Source organism: Varroa destructor, unplaced genomic scaffold (genome assembly GCF_002443255.2).
Source record: "Varroa destructor unplaced genomic scaffold, Vdes_3.0 BEIS01000002.1, whole genome shotgun sequence".
Classification (NCBI taxonomy): Eukaryota; Metazoa; Arthropoda; class Arachnida; order Mesostigmata; family Varroidae; genus Varroa; species Varroa destructor.
This window is the reverse complement of record NW_019211455.1, coordinates 43,802,077-43,821,376: the sequence shown is the minus strand read 5'-3', so window position 1 is coordinate 43,821,376 and position 19,300 is coordinate 43,802,077. Positions and strand designations below refer to the sequence as shown.

The 19,300-nt window shown below is 43.5% G+C and overlaps 1 long non-coding RNA gene across 1 annotated transcript in view; it reads right to left on the bottom strand.

Annotated features, from left to right (window-relative positions):
• The window catches only part of LOC147757858 (uncharacterized), a 40,506-nt gene extending 24,809 nt beyond the window's left edge, over positions 1-15,697 (bottom strand). Inside the window, exons 1-2 of the long non-coding RNA XR_015320458.1 lie at positions 15,568-15,697; positions 9,564-9,594 (exon numbers count right to left, since the gene is read on the bottom strand). This is a non-coding gene — a long non-coding RNA (uncharacterized LOC147757858). The remainder of the gene's footprint in view (positions 1-9,563; positions 9,595-15,567) is intronic.
• Between the last annotated feature and the right edge of the window lie 3,603 nt (positions 15,698-19,300).

Sequence of the window (19,300 nt, the reverse complement as noted above, 5' to 3'; positions counted from 1 at the left end):
TGGCAGTTTTTTCGACTTTCGCTCTCACAACGGACATTCCACTTTTACGATACAATCTCCACTTAACTCACCGAAATGTGTGTAGTGTTGGCCCGACCGACTACCCCTAGCAACAGTCCCCCAGACACTGCCTGATACATCGTCTAAATCTGAAAAGACGAAGGGTTCTCCTACCCGTCACCACTTATGCATCCTTTATGAACGAGGCAAGTACAGGATAGCAGCTCTGCAAGACTCTCTAGAAAATGTCAGATGCTGAAGCACCTCTGTTCCTGTAGTAGCATGCGACAACCGGCAGGAAGCTGTAAAAGCCTGCGCCCTCCACTTTTCCTATTAAGTGTACTCCTTTTTCGTACTTCTGCCTCATCAGGTCCCCTGGGTCCAATCCTCATATAGGCTGTCAGCCTCCGTTTGCGTGACAGTTAGGCGAGTGAGTCGGCACCTGTATGCTTGCAACCAATAAATAAAGTATAGGAACTCTTAAGACAACGTAGTGTTTGTTGATGCTACTATGCTGGATATCACGCATCGTAAATTGTATCTACACACTGGTAAGTAAAGTAGAACGGTTTGGCAGACGGCACAACAACGCGTTAACCGGCGGACTTCTCCAGCAAACCCACGGCGGTACTCCCCCGCCAGCTGCCCCCGGCTAGAATGGACCCGAGATGCGCTTTTCTCGTTATTGCGACCTAATCAGAGAAACGATCTAACTTTCGGAGAACAACCGGACTCACCAGTCTCAGTATTGTCATACCAGTACTGTTTGTGCGTCATCTATTTTGTTTTACTTTTGCCTCTATCTAGCTCTGTTTAGGAGGTCACTCATTCTGTAGACAAGGGAAAATAAAGGCAAACTGTAGAGTTTAAACCTCTCTGCCTATTTGGCCCTCGTCAGCTTTTGATTTCCTTTCTGGATTAACCAACTTACTACGAGATCAACTTTGTGTACTGCTGCGTCCTACTGAAGTATTAGAAACTCCTGCCCAACTATGATCTCGGTTAAGGAGAGGCAGCAGGCAACGAGGGCCTTCGAGAAGGCAAATCTTGGCCAGGAAAGGGCAAGCCTGAATTGAGGCGACCGTCACTTGGTGACAGATGAAGGCTAGTTGCGTAGCTAAAAGCAACTACGTCTCTTAGCGACCCATAGTATGTCGTAGTGTGTGCTTCTGTAGAAGAAACTCAGAAACGAGCTACCGAAATAGGCAAGGAAGGAGGCTTTCCGTGACTGTGGCGAGTACAGTCACCATGACAACAAGCTGACTTACTAGCAAAGCCTACAGTCCGCATATATATATATATATATATATATAGATGAGAGGGAAAAGAGGTCGCTGTAGCAGTCGTGACATAGATTTCTCCTATGCTCTTTCCTCTCTGCCTTTTTCAACATAGTCAGCTCTCGGCTATACACACGAGTTCACAGTCTACCAATCTGGTTCTCTGTTTCATTGCGTTTTTTGGCTCTCCACATGCTAAAGTCCCTTTGAATTCTCTTAGCCATGAGCAGCAGACCTCATGATAAGATAGGGGCAGCAGACCCCTATGCTGTTCACTGGTCACTAGTAATTGCAGGCTGGGTAGTTTGACGCTGAAATGGTGGGCTGGATGACTAACTCAAGTACTCTTTTTCCCTCGAGGCACGGAGGCGGGGACGAGGAGGCGGCCGCAGACGACGACGATAACGGCCACTCTGGACTCAGGACGTTGGATTGCCAAACGCGAGGGGGGGGGGGGAGCAGGATACGGAAACTTTTTGCTTGATGGCCTCACCGACCGCTCCCAACACTGCCACAACCTCACTGCTACTGCTTTTTCTTGGCCACGGCCATCGGCGATAGCGATTGCCACATACTTCGATGACGTCGTTGGTGACCCCGTAAAGGCAAAATGTACTGTTCGAGCTATCTACTTCGACCATCTAAGATACGCTGGCAGGCGTCAATGACTTCCCAGCTGCCAGTAGTAATCCTAAGAGTTCCCTCCCACGGACTAGCATCCGAATGACTAACATAGTCAAAAACAACAGAAGCAATACTGACCAGCAGCGTATGAGACGAACATCCTCACACTTCACGAAAACGACCCCCTCCACGGACCTTCGCTAAGTTGGTCTATGCTCAACCTTTGTATATCCAGGAATCAAAATCCTTCCCTTGTGTCGGGCTCCAAGAGGAAGAGCTAACAACCAGGTCAGCATAATAAGTTCGGATACATCAAACTTACCTCAGTCCAAGGGTTATGAGGCGTACTAACTGGGAAGACACCAAACAACCATCAGCCTTTCTTCTTCCTACACTTGATAGGAAGTTTGGGATTTTGCCTCCTCTTCGTCCTCAAACCGATAAGTGCAAATCGGCTTCGAACAAAAAAACATGGGAGATCAGAGAAAAGCCGGGAGGGGGATGTATAACAGGTCCAACAAAATAAGGGCACAGAAGGGCCAGCACAAAAGGAAACTACAACAAACGAGCACCCAGGAAAAGAAAGACAATAGTGTTGTTGTTTGTTAGAAAGGCGTCTCCCATGATCGTTTGCTTCTAGCCAGCGCCGTCACAGGCGTTAGCAAAATAGGTTTTTCAGATTGGATTATCGGATTCGATTCAATTGATGTTGCCGGCGTTAGTTCAAGAAAAGAGAAGTGGACGAAGCGTACCACCCTAGGGTCCCACGTCGCCGCAACAAAATGTGCAGTGCAGTGAGTTGGCAATACGGATAGATTATTTTTATCTTGGTTTTTCTCCGCCTCTTCGCATTCTTTGATGGCTTCCCGTTGCCGGCCTTCTTCAGCTTTTTCATTGTAGTCCTGCTCTCGCTGTTTTAGGCTCAAAGGGCCGGCCGATCCGCGGTCACGCCGATTGGAGCATCAATGAAATCCGTTTGGCTGAAGCCTGCCTGAGGGCTGTTTACACTGTTCGGATCGAATAATGATAACGAGACTTTGAACGAGATCCCGTTCCAGTAGACAGGCCATAATAGATAAATACTGTGGCCTTAAGCATGAGTACTATCATGACTTGTTGTAAAAAGGCTACTGAATTGGTGGAAAAAGAGTAAGATGACCTATGTTATTCTAAACATCTTAATTTAGAAGTTAGGCGCGTAATACATATCTTCGTCGCAAAGTGCTTATACGTTAGCCGTGAGCATAACTTATTCATTGACACCGAAAATTGCATTGAATCCAACTGTAATCTACACGGATAGGCGGAAACTACGCCGACTTGCTTATTCACTCTTGTAGAGTAGTGACAAACCAAAGTTACTTGTAAACGACGCACTAACTTAGGTAAGGTCAAATATGCAATAAATTTGAGTAGATGGGCCTTGCTTTATGCAGAGGTGAACTTCAATGGGAAGTTTCATTAAAGAGCATTGATTGGGCCACTGAGTACACTTTGAGTAACCTTTTACTTTTTCCTAAAATTGGATGGCATAAATCAATCACAGAGGACAAAAAGCGAGCATTGCGAAAAGGCTCATTTCGATATATGGTTTTTGCCAGATTATACTTGTACACAACGATAAAATTGTTATTAATTGCAATGAATTAATTCTTGCAACCTATAGTCTATCTAGCATTACACTTACGCTGAAAATTTCCAATGAAGCTTTAAGAAATTTATTAAATCCGTACTCTATATACAGATTGCTAGGGTGACCTTATACCTAGCTGCATCAAGTTCAAACAGCTGTTATATGCATTGAAGTTGTTCTAATATAATGAACCATCACTTTAGCTGACCAGCACCGGGTTAATAATTTGACCCTTCCCTTTGTTCTGTTTTTCCTCGAAACGGCAGCCTTCGCTTTGCATTTCTCCTTGTACTAACCGATATTGTGGCGTCCACTGCGTTCACTATTGCCTCCGTTTCATCACAGTCCCGTTTCCATTACGTAGATAGGTTTCAGCCCCAACTTCATGGCTCTTTTGTCGAGGGCAGAAAATCCAACCACTGCAAGCTGTTGGCGCCTTCTACCTAGTCTAGGTAAGACGTTTGCTTAAGTGAGTCCAGTAACATTCGCTTATATTTAGTCTGGTCTGAAGGTAAGTGGACATGTCTCAAAATGTTTTTATTGGGCTCGCCGTTACCCTCTCAATATTTCCCTTAGATGGTTGTTGTCGACGCTTGCTTCTCAAACACAGCTTTCCGACAAGAAACACTATGAGGAATCTGGTGGAGCACAGACAGATCTACGGTGACGGTATAAATCACGACGTAATTCTGCCCCAATCGGCGGAGTTTTCGAAATACCTCCAAAGCCCGTGTTGAATGTGTTTTTGCAAAATTGCCTGCACGGATGAAGCTACAAATAGCGTCCAATCTGCGTAGCCACTCTGGCCCGAACCTCCCTTCGAAACCCACTTCGGCTGGCGGTACTGAGCTTCCCCATTTCTTGCTCATCACTTGTGGCGACCCACAAGTTCCATCGACTACCTGTCGTTAGCAATTTTAGCAGTCACAGCAATAACAGCTAGCATGCTACCGTAGCAGAGCTTGCTAGGGACTTTAGTTGTACAGGTCTAGGTGCATCGCGTATTCGCGCAACTGATGAATTTACGAATGAAGATCCTTTGGATCTTCATTCGTGGGTTGGAGAAATGCGACACGATACAGACCTCGGTTACGAGGCAATTCGCTTGGGTATAACACTGCGAGCAAAGTCCCATCCGTCGAGGAGTCCCGTCCGTTGGACAGTCGAGGATTAAAAACGAACGCCGAAGCTATACCTGCCAGGCCGCTATGCGCTGCCATCGTAAAGGCGTCGTCCGGCTGACGCCGTCTGTCGATTGTTGGGAACGATGCCACCTGAGTCCCTTGCCTCACCAGGAGCGAACTGCTGCACACTGAATCCAACAACAACTGTGGCTTGATACATAGCCTGTCTTCACGGGGACTACGGGGCCTCATAGTCTTATCCAGTCTTAGATCCGCCCGCAATCCGAAGGCAGATAACGCAATGAACAGGACGGTGCTTTCTCTTGCATTGCTCATCATGTTGAAACGTTGGATACTGGCCACTCAAGGCGGCGATGATGGCAGTAAGTAGTGAAAAACTTTTGCGTGTGGTTTCAGTGTATTCTGGGAGAGCGACTGAAGGGAATATAGAACTGTTCGGACAGCTCGTCGTAATTTGAAGTATGTTATATCGCTGTTCTTGCTTGGTGAATTACTCGATACGAAATAAATTTATTCTGTGATAAACGGTGAGCTTGTTAAGAGGCTAATTTTATCAGGCGCTTTAACGGAAAAAGGAGACTGCAAGCGTATCACACTGCCTTTCGGAAGTACAGATACGAAGACATACAAGCTTAGAAATTAAAAGTTACTATTATTATGAATGGCACCTTTATAGGCATTCATCAAAATACCGTCACTCACAGTTACACCGTTGATTTTGACACTCCGAGGACATGCACACATTCTGTTCTGTATAACTTCAACTGCGTCAAACTACCGTTAAAAGAGATTTCAGAAAACAGAATCCATTCATGCTCCTCCGTCGACAGTATCGTCGCCCTTCCGTAGGTGTCCATCAGATACAATGTGGTAGGAGACGAAGGACCCATACTATCTTTGCTTTTTTTTTTTTTACATACCTCATACACAAAGGGTAATACCAGTAGGGACACAGCTCAGACTTTTCCAACCGCTGGCCACTGGTCGCCCTTGTAGTTTGCTGCTGCGAAGAGAAATAACAAGCAACCCATTAGACGAGCACAATGGCTCGTCAGCTGTCCGCCCGAAAACCATTTTATATTACAGTGTTAGCATATAACACCAGTGGCATTTCGGCGGCTTTGCTTCATCCACCCATCTTCTTTTGCCCCTAGTGTCTCCATTCCTCAGGCTTCACTCAGCAGCCCCCTTGCCCACCCGTCTTGCGTACCCCATTAAGAGAAAACTACCGACTCATCCAGCACGCCTATTCTGTTTTTCTCCAGTAAGGCCCAGTCAGCGTCGCTTTCCGCTATTCGCTTGCCCGCGCTAAAATGGAATCGCTGCTTCACCGTGTTTAGCTTTCAGAGAATGTCCGTGTATACGTTACTAGGAGCTGTAAAAAGAGGATAGAAGTATTTAGTGACAAAAGCCACCTTTTTTATTGTAAAAGGTCCTCTTTAGTGCCCTTACGCTTACAGGACGAACTTGTATTTTATATGAACTAAGTTCTTTCCTAACTAGCGAAATAAGCGGGGCGGAGTGGTGTAAAACTTCGTGACATACGTCATTCGCTGAGTAGCGGACGGATATAAACCGTAAAGTGAAGGCATTTTTCATCCATTACTATTCGTTGTTGAGCATAGTTCCGTAATCGAAAAATACCGTTGCGCAGCAGCATCATCAATTTCTACGCTTGTAAGCCACTGCTACGGCAAGTGAAGTCGATAATCGAGAAGGAGCATTTGGTGAAAACTGTAATCAAAACTGAAGCGGAATTGAAATCAGTGGTGAGGCTGCCTCTCCGCTGAGTTATCTCAGGCGTACGTTTCGGCTGGTGTTACTCTGCGACGTTTCTGTGTCCAAACCTTTTGAAGACCGAAACGTCTTTTTACTAGGAGCCAGCTTGCGAAAGCTGTGGGACCGTAGTTCGGGTCAACGAATCTCAGCTAGCGACGCATTGCAACCAGCCGCGCCTATTCCTCTCCCCAAGGGAGTCGTTGAAGCTATGTAACATCCGAGAAGAGCGAAAACCAGCGCTCTCTAGGCAGGGCAGACGTGGTCCCTTCGTATGTGAGGTTGGTATCGGTTAGAGCCACATAAGAAACTGTATCGTCCAGTATAACTTTCTAGACTTCAACCAGCGTTCTCCACGGCAACCGCCATTGGATTTCCCTTGCTCGGTTGCCTTGCTCTGCCGTCCCGTCTCTGGCCTCTCCTTATCGCGCCTTGGACACAAACGCAGCTTCAGCGAAGTCCTTCGTACAAACGTCGTCTGGACATATACACAAACACACGCTCACATAAACTCACACTGCACTCAGACCGATTTCATAGGTCTTACAATCTGTACTCGAGCCCACGCCGGGCTGGCGACAGGGATGCAGTTGCACAAAACAGCACATTCCCACCGCCTAGCTGTATTTAGACCAACACGCAGACAGGCCTCTAGGACACCAGCAAACGTCGGACTGGTGCACCTTGCCTTCTTTCGGCCTAGAGCAGGTCCTGTTAACTTCACTAGATACCGCAGTGGGTAGCGAATGTAAGCTGGAATCGGGTACGGACCAAGGAGACTTCTGTACACGAAGATAGCGCCACCCGATGCTCGAAAGAGGAGTGTGCTAAAGCAGGCGAGCTCCTGTTGTCGAGCTCCAACTAAGGCAGGATTTTGGCTTGCGCTTCGTTTTGCTCGAAAAGCCCGGCAGACTGGGCTCAACTTTGCGGAAAGTCCTTCCTAAGGAGCTATGCGAAACCCGACAATCTCACTGGATGAATAAGCTGCAGCTGCATGAGCGCGACGATCAGGACATGTCGCACGCTTAGAAATGCGTTTGGCTTCAAAAAGAAGGATGAGTCTTCTTAGGTAGATTCTTGACTTACTGCAACGTCTGGTAGAAGAAAGCTACGAACTGATGAAAGAAGTGTATGAAAAGCCCGTGCTTGGTTTACACCCAGAAACAATAGCGAGATTGCTTGCTGCTGTCCAGAGCTTAGGTAAGTATGCATTGGTCTAATTGCATTTAATCTGTACACACATTAAACCTACTTGATTATACACGATAGTACGAGCAATGGGCGCGATTGGCTGGATTTGTAATAATTCGACCTTGTGTGGAAGTTCACAAACGTAAATCATACAATGTTCATTAACGGTCCCATGAGTTCTTCTCATATTTAACTTGGCTTAATTTTCTAGCGTAGCCTAATTAGGCCAATTAGATTTGGTGACGTAGCGAAGCTAAGATTTTACTTATACTATCGACTCTCCCACTTTTGTTCTGTTTTGAGGACTTTCAAAATCTGATTCACAGAATTCTGTATTTGAAGCTGATTTTTGTCACAATTTTGGGTTCTGACAAAATCACGGAAATCGCTAATACAAGGTACGCATTATGCGCTATAGTATTAACACAATGGCATACGAGATCCAAAAGCTCGATACATTGAACACTGGCATCGAAACTTTTTGGTGTTTTAAATTCGACTATTCTGGACCACCAATCTTCCGTGTTTTAATCCGCAACCTTAGCTGCATATAGAGCCATCTGCCCCCGCTATTTCCGACATACAGCCTGTTCAGGCAGCATTTCATTGTAAATAGAAAACAAATCAGGGATTATTCATGCGGCGTTTGCTCTGAGCAACGTCCTCAAAGCATCTCGAATGAGCTGACGCAGATAGTCAGTTCCGTCAATCCTCTATGCGAGAATGCAAACGAAGTTATTTAAATTGTTCGCCATCTTTAATCACTTGTAACCATTATGAAGAAACGAGATTTCGGCCAGAACTGCGGCAAGATCCGAGAAGGCGACAGTCCCTTATCTCTGAACAAGCCCAACACAGTAAACATTCGCTCAGTCGGGTGCTAGTAGAAAAAAGCAGAACCAGGTTTTCAGCTAGCAAAAGTCCGTCTTAGTTCTGCGGAAAACGTCTATGAATATTTAGTGGCATGGCAGCAGTTCCAAATATAGATGAGCGTCTAGCCGGGCTAGACCGACGTTTGCTAAGCAACTACTTGTATCTTTCAAAATTCAAGTAGAGTGAAATGTAATTTTTCGAAGTTTTCGCAAGATCGGAAGAGAGAAGAAACCAATTATATATCAAACCATTAATGGCACAGAAACATAATGCTTTTTGGATAGTGACCAGACGTGCTACAGCGAAATCGTGGCAAGTTCCCTGTAATACCCGTACAGGCTAATTTAGGTACAAAGGCACCCAGTGCGGTGTGGCGTACAATACTGCATAGTTGTATACGAAGATTCTATGCTAATCCATTAGTCACGCTTACGTTAATAATGACGTTCGTATTGATTACGACACAATGCTGTGGTCATGGTCACGTAATGTGTATATTCTTAAGAAGACTAGTGTTTTCAGTATGTGTACTTTACAAACATAAACGGAAAAAAACCTCAGTAGATGACAACCATGACATTGAATGGTGTTTCCATCGGATCAACGATCATTTTCACGTACTTCTGTGTCATCATCCGGAAAACCCTCTACACCGAGCATCGGTACAGCTTAAGTCTACTGTTAATTTTTCTGAGTACCTGAGAACGCATTATCTGATCGCCAGTCAGACTCGTGTCATCAAATGGCTGTTAGTCATTTAACAATGACGGCTAAATTTCGAATGAGTCCGACACTTGCATACGCTGTTAACGTTTTTAAAGTTAAAAGGTGACGCTTTTAACGTTAAAAAGGTGGAGTAACGTTGGGAGTAATAGGACGGGCAAGCTTCCATCATTTAGTAGTAGGCAGTGAAAGGATTTCATGAGACTATGTTCTGATAGCTTCACCTTTGTTGAACGACATAGAAGGCGCTTAAAAAAAAGGGTAGTAATTCAGTAGTAAAAAAAAATCAGTAATAAACACATCTGATTCATGACGTACCTTAACGGGTATGGCATATTGAAGAGTAGACCTGTGAATTAAAAACGTCAGAGGGTTAGTTCGTGTTGAGGGCAGCATAGTAATTGATCAATTAGTGGATACTGAAAAGTCATACATCAGCATTTAAACGAACTTCATAGGCTCGGCAAGTGGCAGCGGCATCAAACCCGATTTTGAAGCGAGAAAAAGGTGAAAATTCGTATCAGAATATGTCCATATCCTAAAATCGATATCCAAATCAAATATACTTACTCAATACCAACTGCTTGAGAACAATCAACATCTTTGGAGGGCAATATCGCTCCGATAGGATGCAGTGGAAAAGAAAAACTAGGGGCAAACACTACCTTATAATTTTTGTGTCTATCCTTTACTCTTTTAACTTCGCTGGTCTCAGCGGCTTTGGCTGCACTCATCCAGCGGTTTCGAATGATGGATCAAACGGTTTCCTTTGCAAAAGAAGGAAGAAGGCACCCGGTTCTACCAGCCACTTAGGCCCACCGACTTCGTTTTGAACAGAATTTGCGTAATAACTACAGATAGATCAGCTCGATGCTAACAAGCGATCTCAAGGAAATATGGAGGTCTGGTTTGGGCAAGCCTTCTGCCACTCCAATTAAGGATATATACATGTGTCAGAGACATACCTATGAATTGACTCTCCAGCATTTCGTAGTATCTGTTCATTGCTTATGGGGGCAAAATCGCACAAGTCACACTGGATCCCAGATGGTGCGAGTAACGTCACTAGCAGCTTGTGAGGTGATAAAAAAAAATAAAGAAATCCGTAAATGCGGTGAATATATTTTATGTCTAACGAAAAGTTTAGTTTGCAACCATCCGGTTGAAAAAGGACGTAGAAGATGCTTTGAAGCATTTGATTCTGTGTACGAGATTCCATTTATTCTACGAAAAATAAATAAACGTTCTTTAGCAGAATTAGCGGGGTAGTGTGCTATAATTTGCCGGGTCTTGTCGAGCTAAAAACGTGTGTGAGTGAAATTGTGTTAGTTCGTATTTCTTGGATCAACGGCATGTTATCAACGTCCCACGGGGACACTGTAGAACAAATAGGCGAAAACAGCACAAATCAACGCACAGCTAAGCATGCCCTTCGATACACCGGTTTGTATTTCAAGACCGGATGAGGCAACAGGTGCGGTGGGCAGTTCATCACGGCCCCACATTATACTTTGCATAATTCGTATTAGTCGATTAGTAATACAAAGTCCTATAGATTAAATACGCAACTAATACTGATCTAGGTTGACGCCTGGAGTCACAATTTTCAGCTCTGGAATCACTGTCAATTCCATTTGTACGTGGGTCGTTACGAGAGCACGCCTGACCTTGCGCTCTTTTTCTGGCCCAAATAGGGCCATTGTTCCTATGATGTCTAAAGTGATGCTAATTGTCTCCCATCTAAATAAAGCAATGCTATAGCATTTCACGTAAATACCGTCAATTATTTTTATATTTATTTGTTGCGGAAGAACCTAGCTGGCCCCACACTTTCTATGTTAACCGTTCAATATCGTCTATTTATTTTACGTACCCTAATATGGCCATTCATTTACAGCCGTCAACTACGGCTTTCTGCGTAAAATTGCACATGTTTTCTTTTCCTCAAAATACTATTTAGCCTTCATTTTTGCGGCTGGTATGAACGAGCGCACTACTTTAGTTGTCTTCACGATTTAAGAATAATCATAGCAGCTGCTAGCTATTGAAAAACATCGCCTCGGCATTTTCGGCTTCAACAGATAGAAATCGACTCGTATTTGATCGTGCTTTTGTTTCTTGCACCGGCAAATCTATTAAAGTCAACAAGCCGTTGATTAAATCTTTGTATGCTCTCGTATCGGCCACCGCTATGCACGATATCTACTATAAGGAAACACTAGCTATGTTTAAATAGGCTACAAGATAACGCCGACCCAGTGTGGGGATGCCGTTGGGTGACCGTTATAAACACCGGACCTATACAAAACCGTTTCCCTAATTCTTTATTCCAGCGATCGTACTGCTGATGGTGGAGTCGTTGCTATTAGCTTTGATGCTGCGTCTCAATCATGTTGCCACCCTCGATAGCCTTCAACCGAGACCAACAGGTTGACCATGGACGAATAGGCAGAGATAAACAGCAAACGCTGGCCGGCTTAGAAATCTATACGTTGAAGCGTGTAACGTGGAAAACACGTAAGATCGTGATTGAAGAGACGTGCCGATGTTAAAATTAACGGTTCTTCGAATACGAAGTTGAAGTTTGTGTGACGCAAATGAAACGCAGTGGGAATTCTGCTTAAACCTACTGAGTAAGCTATGTCGGTGTAATATGGATAGGATCGACGTGGAATAAATTCTCATATGATAACTAATGAGTTCCCAAAATGGGTTTCTATAGAATAAATTTTACCGCTTAAATTTTAATGAATGCAAGTAAGGCTACGAATTTGAGCGTGTGGTATGCCGCAACTTTGAAAATACCTATTTTGTTGTTTATATATTTTTCGAGTCGATATTTTTGTTATTTCAAGAGGCGATTCAGTCGATCCTCTCCATCGCCGCTAGTTTTTCCCTAGGGCAGAATAAATAACTAGTAAACTGTGTTAAGTAAAAACGTCTTACGAATATATTTGTTTTTATAGTAATCATATTAAGTTGATTTTATATACCCATTACGTAACACTCGGAGTCGATGTGACACTTAAAGAACGTATTGCCCATTTCCTATAGGAGCTCAGAAATTAGATTTTAGAAAATAAACGATCAGTAAACTTAGCTTCCAGGTTTGTTGAAAGAAAGAACAATTAACACATGAAATGATGATGATCTGAGTCTATTCGTGCGATAACAGAAAAATATAGGGCTTGCAAAGGGCCTCATTTTAGAGGTAGACCCCTTTAACGGTGATTTGTTCTTGTGGTGACACACAGACGTTTCGTGTCTTTGCTCATTAAGACTGGAGTCAGACGAATGGTTCTCCAACCTGATGAAAAAAATCGTTCCTATCCTAGTGGTCAGTATACGAACGAAAAGGTGGCGAAATATAAATGGAATTTCTGCAAAGTGGTTTTAAGTTTAGCAGGCCACTCGATTGCGGAAATATAAATTATATGAATGAAAACACACAATTGACTAACGTTAGCAGGGTACGGCCAGTGATGAAGTAAATCATATTCCGTAAATGCGGCTACCGTACTTCGATGTAACACGTGAATTGGCGCTCACCTAACGATGTCTGAGAAAGGTCACCTTCAGCTTTGCGAACGTACCCAAATAGACACAAACCACTTCCTGTGTTATAAAAAATTGTTTCACAATCAAAATCGATACGTATCCATTATATGTATGGTACTGAAGAAGCGTGTACAAAATCCTTAGCAAAAGAGAGAACTCTTTCGTAATAACCTTACGTTCTTTCGTTTTATTTCATTTCATTCGTACCTTTTACATTTAACGCACTATACATGAAGTAGGATCCATAAGGATTCCAGGATATATATGTTATTTGTCACGATGAATTAGGGGGTTGAAGATCTGGGGGCCACTGGCTCGACCAAGCTACGGTTCGGCCGGACCCCCTAGAAGTACTAACTTATTTGTCAGACTTTTAACCTTCTGTAAAAACTTATACAATGTTATAACAAGGGTAGGTTAAAAATAATGAATTTGAAGCCGATAGGTATTGGATTAGTATTGAGAAGGATCAATGGCGACCAGCATGGAATATGCCTAAATGTTTGTCGAAGATATAACGGCTTACTCTTTCTTTTGTACCTAATGCTACAGAAGGAAACCAGTCGACCATGTGACGAGCTCCCGCATCATCTGATCGAGCGATGAGATCACGGATGAGCACAAGCAGGTAGTTAATAGTATAGTTTTTAGATTATTATAGATATTCACAAAAATAGGTTTGGTCGAAGCATAGGCTGCTGACCGATAGGAAAAATAAATTACGTAGTGTAACCCAAAAATTAATAAACGATATTTTAATGGAATTTAAATTTAATGGATTTCTTCCTACTTACAGCTACTGCTGTTTTGCGGGGGGTCATGTTGATTTGTCTAGGGACATCACGAGCGCCAAGCTCTTACGTCCAAGGCTGAACCTTCTAAGAAAAACAAAGACCCCCTCATCGCAAAATTTTCGGTTAATAATTGACAAGAAATTATGAAAATCTAGCATGCTAAAATCCACTGCCGCTTGAATAATGGGCAAATTCGGAATTCTGTATACGCCCATAAATGAAACGAAGATCAAACAAAGTTGGGTTTCAAATGGGTTCACCACATTTTTTAATATCTCTATTAATAAAACTAATTGTCACGCGTATAATTTAATGTAATATACAATGTTAATATGTACGAAACCCGCTATCGAATCTGATCATGCGGTTTACTTTATACGAAATATTTTCACGTAGATCTTTACAACGACGACCCAAACAGCTAGAAGTGGCGCTTGGTCACGGTGCCTATAGCTAATTATGTGAACGTATAGAAGGAAATTTTTTTCCTCTTTTGGTAGATTCATGGAAGTTTCCCAGTTAATACATGTTCCACATCCCTTATTCTCTAGAGAAACTGTTCCTTAGCATTCAACCAGCAACTACAGTAACGAAACGACCAGGTGCAGTCTCGCTCGTAATAAGGCCAGCTACGTATGCAAGCTTCTGCGCCTAAAGGAGTCATAAGGCTAAAACAATATACGGCATACGGTACACACTATCATGCACGTGAATGCCCTCTATACCGAATATTAATCATGCATAGCAACATTTCCAATATGTCAATCAATCAATAGTCGAACAACATAGCTAATAGTAAATAGCTTTTTTATACGAGTACATTAAGGACTACGTTAAAAACACCGAACTATATCAAGGATTTTTAAGAAAGCAAATGCCACTGTGCAATTCAAGTATATATTTTGAATAGTTTTGAAGTCCGACGGCTCTGTATCGAACACGCGAACATCATTGAAGGCATTTCCTCGACGTTTTACTTCGAAACGATTCTAACACCTAACCTAACCTAACCTAACCTAACACTCTCTAAAGCTTCCAGTTCCCTCTGTTTTCAACAGTCGTCTATACCATTAAAGAGGAATTGGTAAAAATCAGCCATTTAAATATCTAACAGTGCGTGGTTCTCAGATGGGTTTTACGAACTCTTATCGTTGCCGTTTTGTTCATTTACCATTCTATCAAAATGTATACCTGTAGTAAAAGGTCGTACTCTTGCCTGTGGATCCGACTGCGACCAGCCTTCAGATCCCTATTTTGCGATATGCGAGGTATCCAGCTTCGGAAACCGCCTAAGATCAATAGCACTTGACCCTAGATTTGAAAATCTTTTCAATTTCCGGAGCGATAGCCATGTATGAAATGATAGAATCGTTTCGCTTATCGTTGTAGGTCGCCATCTGTTTCTATGTGATGTACGAGCCACAAACTCTAGTAAAGACGGCTCACGCAGACGCCTATTTTTTTTTCAGGTGACTATTTTTAAAAAGCCGATAGCTAACAGTCCTCGAAATAGTAAGCGATAGCATAGCTACGTGCCGATCTGGCACTTTGAATCTGAGTCTGTGCGAAGTTCATAAACTTTTAAGGGTTAGCCGCTCCCAGCTCACACAATTGAATTATCTAGGAATAACAGCAGATGCCAAAGTGATACGGTATGGTAGAAAGTTGATATACGGGTATCCATACAGGTAATAGATAAGTGAGAAAAAAAGGTACGTAGAAAGAAACTATATTGTTATTTAGGCTAACAAAGTGTAATAGCTTTAATGTTGCAATCGACTAGAGGTATAAGCATTCCACTTATAAGCTCCAATGTGCCCTCTCTAATAAACAGAAGACTTGTTAGTCAAACCGGGGCGGTAATCTTCTATTATTGCCTTACACTGTTTCGTCAAGTAGTTAAAATCTCCTATGCAGGACAGCAAACCAAACTAATTACAAGTTGCTGTCAAAACTTCTGACCTTCTTACCGGAAATGATGACATTGACACCCTGCAGAAGCAACAAAATCAGGTCGGAATGAGAAAACATCACACATCCGGTCGAGGCACGACGAACGCGAAGGCCGCGCAAAACTTCGAAACTTAATACTTGTACTGGTGCGCAGGCTTGTTAGAACAACACTCAAATGTATTGGATCCAAGGCATGTTCCAATAATATTTTGCTGATCCTAGTAATTTAATTACCTATCGTGATGCTGCGTAGGACAAAAAGCAGCAGTGACCTGACGCACAGGACACATGAAATTCAAGTTTTTTCTACATAGGCAATATACAGCGGCTAACCTGCGAGGATCGTGCCAGTCAATGGAAATGCTCATCGCCATGGTTTTGATTGAGGGGACCGAAAGGGCCGCAGACACCATTGGTGGTTGTGAAAAATCCCTGCCGAACCGCTAATAGGTGCTGCTTCAAAGTCAATTTTCGTAAATAGATGCACTGGGTGGTAAGCTGTGCTTGCTATGGTCCGGTGAACTTTGTTCGCTTAGGCTATACTACGACAGAAGGAAGGAACGGCACGCCAAGAGTCGTTTCTGCAGCGATGTTGTAGCGAGCTCAGTTAGTAGGAATCGGCCGCAACCCAAGCCTTAGTGAATCAGGTTTCCACGAATACACATACGCACGTTGCTCTGAAGTCCTTTATCTCGAGTTTCTTAGAAGCCGCCTTAAGGCTTTTCTTACGCTTTTGTAGTCGGCAATCCTAACCACCAGCACACGATTACAGAACAGTGCTCACAAAGTATAAGTGACAGCCTGTAGCTCGTTACACATTCTCGTGCCGACCTCGTTTGTCCTGCAGACAGGGAAAAACGCAACTTCGTAGTGTTGACGCAGTGGGCTAGGTGGAGCAGATACAAGTCAACTGTGGGGTCAAGGACGGTAGAGGACTAAGTGCGCAGCAAATGATACAAAGCCAACATTAAGTGAATGAATGCAGCAGGAAAAAGGCTCTCCTGGGTCGTTCCAGCATGTTCTTCGAAAACTCTGTTGTGATTCCTCGATCATTACAAACTGGCACAGCCTTTGAAGCCACGAGGCAAACGAGCAAGTCTAGGACGACCCTGGCACCTCTCTGAACAAATATCATTAAGAAACGAAATACGAATCTAAGGAAAAAGCAACTAAGAAAAGTCAGCCTCCTACGCTTACGTTTCATACGAGTGCTTCGTGTGCATGGGATTCGAAGCTGTGTTTCGCACCTTGAGACATTGATATACCGGTAGCACAATAGACGCAGAAGTAAGAGTAGTAGCTTTTAGCTGACCATGAACGCGAACTCATCTTCACAATCTAAGCACACATGTTCTACCGTGGAAATGTACTGGGTTGCCAAACAAACAATGCTAAAGGGTATGAAACTAGATAGAATCTGATTTGTTTGTTACGTGTAATGTTGTTTTCGTACTAGATCTAACGCATTTGCTTCGTTTCGTAACATCTTTAGGCAAACATTTTGGACAGGAATCAGTAGAACCTTCGGCGTGTTTGGCGTGGGTATGGCTCATAGATAATCACAAAGAAGAATTTATCTGTCAATACGATTTGTTAATCCGTGGTTAGTTTGAATGAATGCGACTCATCTCGGCTAGTCAATTTATAAGACTGATTCATTAAGGTAGATACTAAGAACGTACCTGTTTCACAGGCAGAAGCGGTCCATATCTGGATGTGTGAATTCTGGATTTGATCACGTACAAAACAACCGCTAATACCTATAACGCGTTGACATGCTTCTTATCTGTTTGTATGCTTCTTACATTACGCGTTAGAAGAGCGTCACCGTAACAGAACAACACCCGCAATATATGAACCAAGTCTGAGGATGGTTACACATAGACAGTCTCAAAGTAGGCTGGAAATATTCGTTCATATAAAAAGATGAAATCTATTAAAGGTCGGCAAAAGGGAAAAAAACACTGGGCAAAAAGGCCTCGAGCGACACAACAATCAGTTATTGGTGAAATTACTTCAAGGGTGGAAATTTGAAAATTATAGTCGATAGAGGAGGTCGCTGTATTTCAAAGCCTCAAACGAAAAAATCAACTGAGGTGATTATTGAAGCTTTTGAATTAGCTAGAGCAAGGACAGTCCGTTCCTTGTCAAATCTATCAAAACACCTGTTACAATTATACCGGAAACATCAAAGGTAAAGAATAACACCTCTGTTTACATAACTACTGCCGGCAAAACTACCACGTTGCCCGCAGCGTACTTTCACCACAAGTAAGAAACTCCTGTGAACATTTATAACATGTCGTCTTTTAGTGATACGTAGTTTCAAATTTTCCTACCCACTACCGAATAGCTCCGATCATATAAACTTACCCGTTCCTATTGTGTAGCGTAATCCGATAATAGAACAGAAGTAATACGGTAGTCATTGTTGTTCTACGATACAATATCACGAACTTACAAAATGACAAATAAACACATTTCTCGGAGCATTTGTGTAGTTCTTTGTTTTCTATTCGCTTGACCTTATTGTCGGACCGCTTTAAAGATCACCTGACGGACTGCTTCCTACTTAACTAAATGTGGCCTGATCTTAGATGGATTTATAAAAAAAAAAACTCCGACGACTACAATCAGCAACGCACGTTCTACTGCATAGAAATATTCGACGAACAAATAAGCAGACTGACTCGCTGTTCATGTCCTCGTTTAAGTATCAATGCCCTTGCATTTCCGCGCTGAGGATCGCCTTGAGGGTCCTAAATCTGTAAGAAATCCGCACACGTAAGGCGTTTCCAATATCGGCATCAAATGGCTTCGGCGACAAATGACTGGGGAGTTTCGGCATGCTCCCATTGTTACTGGGTGACGGTCGTCATGCCAAAATAAAAGCGAAGGAAGGTAAACGAAACATCCAACACCAGCAGCCGCCGCAGGTGGCCGTCACATTGAAAGCAACAAAGGAGGCACGCAGAAGATGTGAGGATACTTTGGGACGAACCTCACGTCGAGAATGTTATTTCATTTGCGTTACGTTTTTGTCAGCAGTAGGAAGGAGAAGGGTCACACACAGCCACTGTACCTAGATCAGAGTCGGTATCCGGCAATGGAAAAGCGGGGGCACTTGTGTCGTCTCTCCTTTCCCCGTTTTCGTACTCTTCAGACGAAACCTTAGTCGGGTCCCTTTGCGGAACAGTTTCAGCGTGGAGAAAAACACGAAGAAGCTGGAGATCTAAGGAGAAAGGACCTTCAAGTGGCCAGTCTATGACCTCTGTTTTTCCACTGGTTGTAGGAAAGAAGCGCGTAGAAGTTTTCCTATGGGGTTCAGGAAAGACTTGACTCGCTTCCCTGGTCTCTACCGTCCGCATCAGACGGCCCACGATGGTATTACTAGGCCGATCAGCCACTGAACCGATACTGCGCAGCTGCGCTGGACACCACTGTCGGTTCTGACTGTGGAGGGCTTACTGCGAGAGGCCGGGGTGAGGAACGTGTGGGCCAACGTTGAACGGATTTCGATTTTCAACGAAAAACAACTGAGAGGTGACGAGAATCTAAGGCTTCGCTGTTGTTGCAGTAACAGCTTGCGGCAGCTCAGTTGTTGTCGCTATAGCCAGTTTGTGGGTGGCCTAAAGAAGCCAGACGAAGTCACAAAGCGCCGAAGCAAGCGTTAGCCAGCGCCTGGCTAAGATTTCGAAAGGGCCACACATAGAACTGCCAACTGACGTGCGAGCTTTTGCGCACGACCAT